At 32.5% G+C, this 7,163-nt stretch overlaps 1 long non-coding RNA gene across 1 annotated transcript; it reads left to right on the top strand.

Annotated features, from left to right (window-relative positions):
- The first annotated feature begins 4,363 nt into the window (after window positions 1-4,363).
- Window positions 4,364-5,786, top strand: LOC110896429. The gene is made up of 3 exons (XR_002567906.2): window positions 4,364-4,500; window positions 4,947-5,000; window positions 5,521-5,786. It is a non-coding gene; the product is annotated as an uncharacterized LOC110896429 (long non-coding RNA).
- The last annotated feature ends 1,377 nt before the right edge of the window (window positions 5,787-7,163 follow it).

Genomic DNA, 7,163 nt, shown 5'->3' on the forward strand with positions numbered 1-7,163 from the left:
TATAAAAAGATTATATTTTTAATAAGAGCTTAGGGCTCGACTAGAGAATGATGTGTCAGAATAGGATGAATAGGATAACTGATACCCATATGTAAGAATGTATTTACAATTAGATTTCTGAAAAGTCAAACGAAGTAATGAAGTCCTTGCAATTATGCAAGTATAAGGTACAAACGTGTACCTCGATGCGAACACAATAAGTAAGGAGGTGTTAGTCTGACCTTGAAAGGTCAAACTGCGAAAGTTGGCGAACAAACACCCTGTAGGACGCAAAAAAATGAAAGGCTATGTGCTAAATATTATTATAGATAAATATAATGGAATTCTTAGAGAGATGATAGTAATGAAGCTAGTGGAAGGATGCTCACGAGTGGGAGCATATTTCATGAATGAATGAGACCAATTCTGTCATGGAAGGTACATATAAAGAAGCGGATCGATCCGGCACACGGATAAGTGACTTATGCATTGAAGGCGAGGTTAGTAAAATGTTTAATTCTTGATTAATGATAAAGAATCCGTAGATTTATTTGTAAGTGTGAACAAAATTAATGGTAGAATAATTATGGTATGGTATACAATGGTCGACCTGTAACGGTCAGCGTGAGAAGGTATGAATGTCATTAAGAGGGAGATCTAAAGGCCTTAAATGAAAGTTTGAGCTGAATTGGTTAAACGCTCGTATGGTGCTCGTTCACAACATACCTAGTTGTTATCATAAGTAGTTCATGCAAGGAGCTAATAATAAAGTGTGCGAAGGATTAAATTTGAGGCAAAACTCAAATTTGTAATTAGTTCAAGTGACGGTAGTAACCGTAGAATGATGCCTTATACTCGTATTAAGTATGAAAAAGTAATTAGGAAGTGGGTAGCTTTGTATTAGTACCACTAAGTCATTAAATGTCACACCCCAACCAACGGCGGAAACATCGGGATGAGACGAAGTGTGAAGATTGCAAGAGACTTCATAACGCTATTTGCGACAATATTTAATAAACCGATTTCATTTCATAATTCATTTGTCAACATTACAAAGAAATCAAATAACGTCAAGTTCAAAGGAAATACAATACAACATAATCAAAATTGATACAACGATTAAACCTAAACGTCTATATGTGTATCTAGGCATCAACGCTACTTCATTTCATAGCATCATCATCCTCAACCTGTAACATGTTTAAAATAAAGTTCAATGCAAAAGCAAAGGCGAGTATACAAGTTTAAGCATAAGTATAAGTATAAAAGTTTAAAACAAATCCACATGACAACTTAGTCTGTACGAGATCAACCTAGCGTGGCATGCAATATTTCTAGCCAACCTCTGTTTACGCAAGAAAGTTTAATTAATTCAACATGACCAAAGTTTAAGGGGGACGGTGCGTTACTCCTATAGCTCTATACATGTCGAAGGGAGGCTCGTGAGAGCTAATGACTAAAACATATCACATAAGTATGGTCCACGTAAGCATCAAGTATCATAGCATAGTATTCATGTATAAGGATTGTTTTGTGCATTGCATAAAGAATAAGTTTAAGTGTAATTTAATAGTAAAACATGTTACACCCCAAAAAGTGGTAAACATAAAAAGGGGGTTGCGAGTATACTCACAAAATTTGCATATGCTTTCCGATTATCCAATGTGACGAAGTTGATGAGGTTAGAAAGTTGAATATGTTCACGTAGGGATTTAGGAAGTTAAAACACAAGAATATAGGTATTCGAAAGTAATCATCCTTTAACACCAAGTACTTGTTCTTGACACTATGAAACCTCAAGGGTTAATGTTTTCATGAGTAATATACTTATTAGAATCGTAACAAGTCTTATGTCTTAGTTGATGTTATTCTAATATCTTGACGAATGAACACAAGTCCATCATCAAGGGTTCGAATAGTATATATATGTATAAGTATTATAGGTAATATTTAGTCCATTAGTCATGCATGAGGTAGAAGAGAAAATCTTCATTTAGGTACCTCTAAATATCATGGAAATCATGTAGGAGGTAGGAAGAACAAGCTTCCATTTAGGTACCTCTAAGTGTTCACCACTACACTTGATGTAAAAACAACCAAGGAGGGTCATGAACATACAATAAAGAATGAATAAATACAACTAATCTAAGGAAAACATAAAGTAATGTGTGGATTTACAAGTAGGATAGCCCAAGCTAGTCCTATAATCACACAAACATCAAGCATTAGGCTTGTTCATTACTTGTGGGTTAAAACCCAAACAAAACAGAAAGTATGTGAGGTTTACACCTGTGATTTCACATGTCTCAACCTTGTTTTTAAGCCTAACCAACCATAAGATAGGTTGTAAGCATTAGGACATAGGTTTGAGTGAGTTAAACTCAAGTTTAAGTAAGTATTGATAATGATTAATGAAAACAAATTTGAACAGTGGACTTTGAAGCCTATTTGCCGGAGTTCCAGGGGTTTATTCATTGAGAAACACCCTTGGAATCTAAGATAAGGTCAAGTCAAGCGTTCTGGAAAAAGAATGAGCTAAAACGGATGAGAAATGAAGAAGTTATGCCCATTTTCGTAAAGCTCGATGAACCTGTCTTGTTCTGGTAATCAGCTACGTTTTTAGAGTATTTAGGAGTGATTAGAGGGTGTTTTTGGAGTGAATAAGAGGTTTGTAAAGTGGAAAAAGAGTGGGGAAAGTGTTGTTTATATAGGGAATGATTAGGGTTAGTATTAAAAGGGTATTAATTGCAAGTTAGTTGGGAAGATGGAGCCCAAAACCAGCCAATGGCTGAACAGCCATGTCTTCGGCTGTGGTGAAGTAAGGCCGCATGCTTGGCTGGCCAAAGCCAGCTAAATATTTTCTCATTCAAGTCCATTTGTTTCCTTTAGTGGAGGACTAATTTATTTAATAAAAAAAATGGTATGTAACCTAAACTAATATCAAGCAAAGTGTAAAAAAAAACAAAAAAGAACCGCCAATAGTCTTGCTAGGGTTGGCCGCAAGGTTTTGGTCAGTTTATTCTATATTTTTTTTTGTGATATTTAATATATAGTTCATAAAATAATGCCTAACATATAATAGTGTAATGTAATAAGAATCAACCCAATAAGTTGATCTTTTGGGCTGAATTACGTTCGGCCATAAGGCCACTCAAAACCTTTCATGTTTTTTTTTATAACTTAAAGATTGATATAATATGGCATATTATAAGATGTATTATTAATCCATGATTAAGCAATATTAATATATGTAATTTTTTTAGCCATAAATATATATTATCGTTTAATTTACATGAAATTAAGTAATAAGTTTGTATAATAAAAGTATAGGTTGTGTGTTGTGAACGTAGAATCAAGTGTTGGTATAATTTAACGTCTAGAGTCATGTATTTCTTTACGAGACGCATGAATATGCATCGAATCAGTGTATGTATCAAATGTATAAACGGATTTAAATGCACAAGCCTGAATAAATAAACAATGTATAATCTGTATGAAATACTAAATTTTATTACGATCGAATTTACGAATTACGAAAACGAAAGTGAAATACGAATACGATACGGATCTAAGTTTCCAAAAGTAGGCACATGAATAATCTTTCCAGTTAAAGTAAGTTTCAAAAAGCGAGGCGTTACATTAAATGTTTATAGTATACGTATAATGTGATGCTAAGCCCTCATATGAACAAGAAAGTAATTAGAAGAACGTTAGTAATGGGATAATGGGGTTTGCTCATGATTACAATAATGAATTATGTCGTGCATGATTCGTGTGCAGAATGAAACAAATCGATTTATTTATATTAATAAATGTATGAATATGTTACGCTTATTTAGAAAGATAGAAACAAGCCGTAAGCATAAGCTTGTACGACCAATAGTATACATTTTGAATAAATTTCAATGAACGAACCACTAGTGATGATGTATGCTAGGAACTAGCATTATAAAGTGAAAACGACATTAATAAGAGCTCTGGATCAGATTCTGACTTATATGTGATTATGAAAGTAATTTACTTGATTTAAGAACGGAGGGACAATGCATACAAATACGTTTATGCTTGAATGAAACTCTTGCCAAGATCCCGAATGCATCTATGTTGTATTAAGCATCGTGAATGAATAGATGAAAAAGTAAGAGTAGAAGTGGTCTAGTTGGAATGAGAAAGGTTTCGGGGACGAAACCTCCTTTAAGGGGGGTAGACTTGTAACACCCCAAAAATGTTTATTAGACATAAGTTAAATTATAAATAGTAAAGGGGTGAAGTTTAAAACTAAATAAGTAAAGGAACTTGAGGGACTAAAGTTGTAACATATCAAAATTTAAGTTAATTAAATTAAAAAGAGTTAAAAACCCACACACACACTCTGTGCGTGGGTTCTGGTCGATCGAACAGAAGAGCAGGACAAGGGTTGAAACCCTAGCATCAAGAAATCAAGCAATTTAACTTGAATCAAAGGAAAAATTCAATGCATGATCCCCTAAACTCGAGTAGCTAACCTCAATTTCCGAAGTGGTAAGTTTAATTTTCTGGAATCATGATTTGTAGGATGAGGGGTTCAACCCCAATCTCGAATTCTTGTGTCTGAATGTGAGAAATCTGAGTTAGGATTACTTTCTAGAACAAGAATCATGTTGATTTTAGGTTAATTGAAAGATTTTTAGTAAAACCCACTTTATGAACTTGTGATATGAATAGGATGATTTAAGTGATTTTAGTTATGTGAAACCTTGAAATATGATTATGTTGTAATGCCTGAATCTTAGAAAAATTATGTGGAATAAAAGAAAGGTATGAACTTGGACTGATTTTGATGAGTTATAGGATGAACTAGTAGAAATTCATGATTTATATGCTTGTAATTGATATGTGTAAATTGATGACCGCCAAGTGTTTGATGAAATGCTTAGAAGAAAAACGTGTATAAATTGGAAGAATAATGAATGAATGTGTTGTTATAGGCGTGAAGGAAGAAAGTTCCAATACTAGGAAATCGGAAAGTTCACAAGATCGAGGTACGTTAGTGTATACCCTATTTCTATTATGATATTATATGCATAATAATCTCAATCGAATTGTGTTGTTATGTTAAAATTGTGAGATTTGAATTCTATGATTTTTCGAAAGTAAAAGTAAGATCCGTCATAACGGATTGTGAGGAATGAAGAAGTTATGAAAGATAATGCATCATATCCGGTTCTTTTAGTTGAACCAGGTATGGGAAGTTAAGTATGTAACGTATGAAAGTCAACTCGATCCGCCTTTCTCGGATCGGAGTATGATGTATGAATGTAAAGAATATGTTGTTCTTCATGAACGAATCGAATGGAAGTTATGTAATGTTACTAGTATCCGTTCATAGCGGGTATGTTAAGAAAAGCATGCTTAGTCTCTACTTTGAGGCAAGCATGTAATGAACCGTTTAACGGTTAATAAAGTATTTGAATGATGTAATACCGCGAAAGTGACGAATCGGTTTATCGTTTAGATGTGTTAGTGATGAAATACTAAATTATTTGTTTATGTTGAATGTAGGTAAATCCTCACTTTAGGCGACTTGGCAATTTGGAGCGAGCTTATGCACACATTATGACCATCAAGCGCTTTCGTTATTTCGTATTAATGTTTTGGGTCAAAAAACTCGTTTTGAATAACCTTGTTAGTCGTTGCACTTTTTAACACTTGATGTTATGGTTTTTAGTCGTGTCCAGTCGAACGGGTTGTAGACTTATTTGTTTTGATGGTGGTTAAAACAGGGATATACTCGTCTTATGGATGGGTCATGCCCAAATTTTGTTAAAATTGTGCATAAATGATATTAGTAATGTTGCCTTAAATTGCGAAAAGTTGGACGCTTTTAAAAATTTATGTTTCTAGTGGTTTTGGTCGTCATTTTTATTAGACGCAAAGACGGGCCTTACAGTTCAAGAAACGATCTCTAAAAGATTATGATCTTTACATACACTTACATATTTTTGGAAATAAAATAAGTGTGAAAATCTTTTATTTACAAGAAGAGTTTAAGAGTTTTATTTTTGTAAAAATTGTTTACAAGTTATAAACACTAAATTATTTGATTTTCTTTTTAAAAGAAATAAATACATTTCGGAAGGTAACTAAGTCTCCTAAAAGCTTTACAAAGTTACTACGCGTTTTCGAAATATATCAAGTTCATGATGAGTGTGTAACCCATATATTTTCGCTCTTGGTAATGCAAAGATTGATCATTGATGATTGTTGATTGATTTTAAAAAGAAAATGATATATATATATCATATAATTATCAATACTATTAATAATAAGTACGGATATTTTATATAGATGACATTTTTTAATATGGAGAAATATATGTATTAACCTTTTTAATTAAAGTTCAAGGATAGAATGACACGTAGCATTTACTTGAATCCTTTATTAAAAGTTAGATTTTTAATAAAAAAAATATTATATCAATTTTATGACACAATTTATAAATCAAATTATCAGAATTGACACCAACATTTTATCACTTAAATGATTTCTGATTTACTTGTTGAATATCACATCTTCTATTCTAGAACCATCTCCGCAATCATCATATCCATCGTGTATCGATTATATCCGTTAGTTTCTTTTAAATATAATTTTTTTATTATTTAGTATATAAAATTAGATTTATTCAACCTAATAGCCAATCTTGTCTTTTATAACAAAATTAAACATTTTGAGTTAGACTTGTTCTGTTTAAGAGAACAAATCACAAAAGGTGTTATCAATACTATTACTAGTGGGTCAAAGGATCAGTTGGCTGACCTTATGACTAAAGATTTGATTGTTGGTGAGCATGATGAAATATGTAAGTTGCTTAGGGTATGTTTGGCATAGAGTTTTTAGGAGCTTGTAGCTTTAAGTTTTTAAGAAAAAGCTCTTACTCAATAAAAAGTCTTGTTTGGTTGAAGGAGCTTGAAGCTTCTAGGTTTGGAGCTTGAAGCTTTTGGTTGAACGCTCCTACTAGTAGTGTTTAGAAGGAGCTACAAGCTTTTAGGGAAAAAGTGACTATTTTATCATCTAAAGATAATGAACTTTTTAATGCACAAACTTTTTAAATTTTTAGTTATGTCTATTTTGGTCAATTTATACATTTTACTAAAAGCTCAAGCTACTCTGCCAAACACCAAATATATCTAAAAAGCTACATC

The sequence above is a fragment of the Helianthus annuus genome, chromosome 12 (genome assembly GCF_002127325.2).
Source record: "Helianthus annuus cultivar XRQ/B chromosome 12, HanXRQr2.0-SUNRISE, whole genome shotgun sequence".
In the NCBI taxonomy this organism is placed as follows: Eukaryota; Viridiplantae; Streptophyta; class Magnoliopsida; order Asterales; family Asteraceae; genus Helianthus; species Helianthus annuus.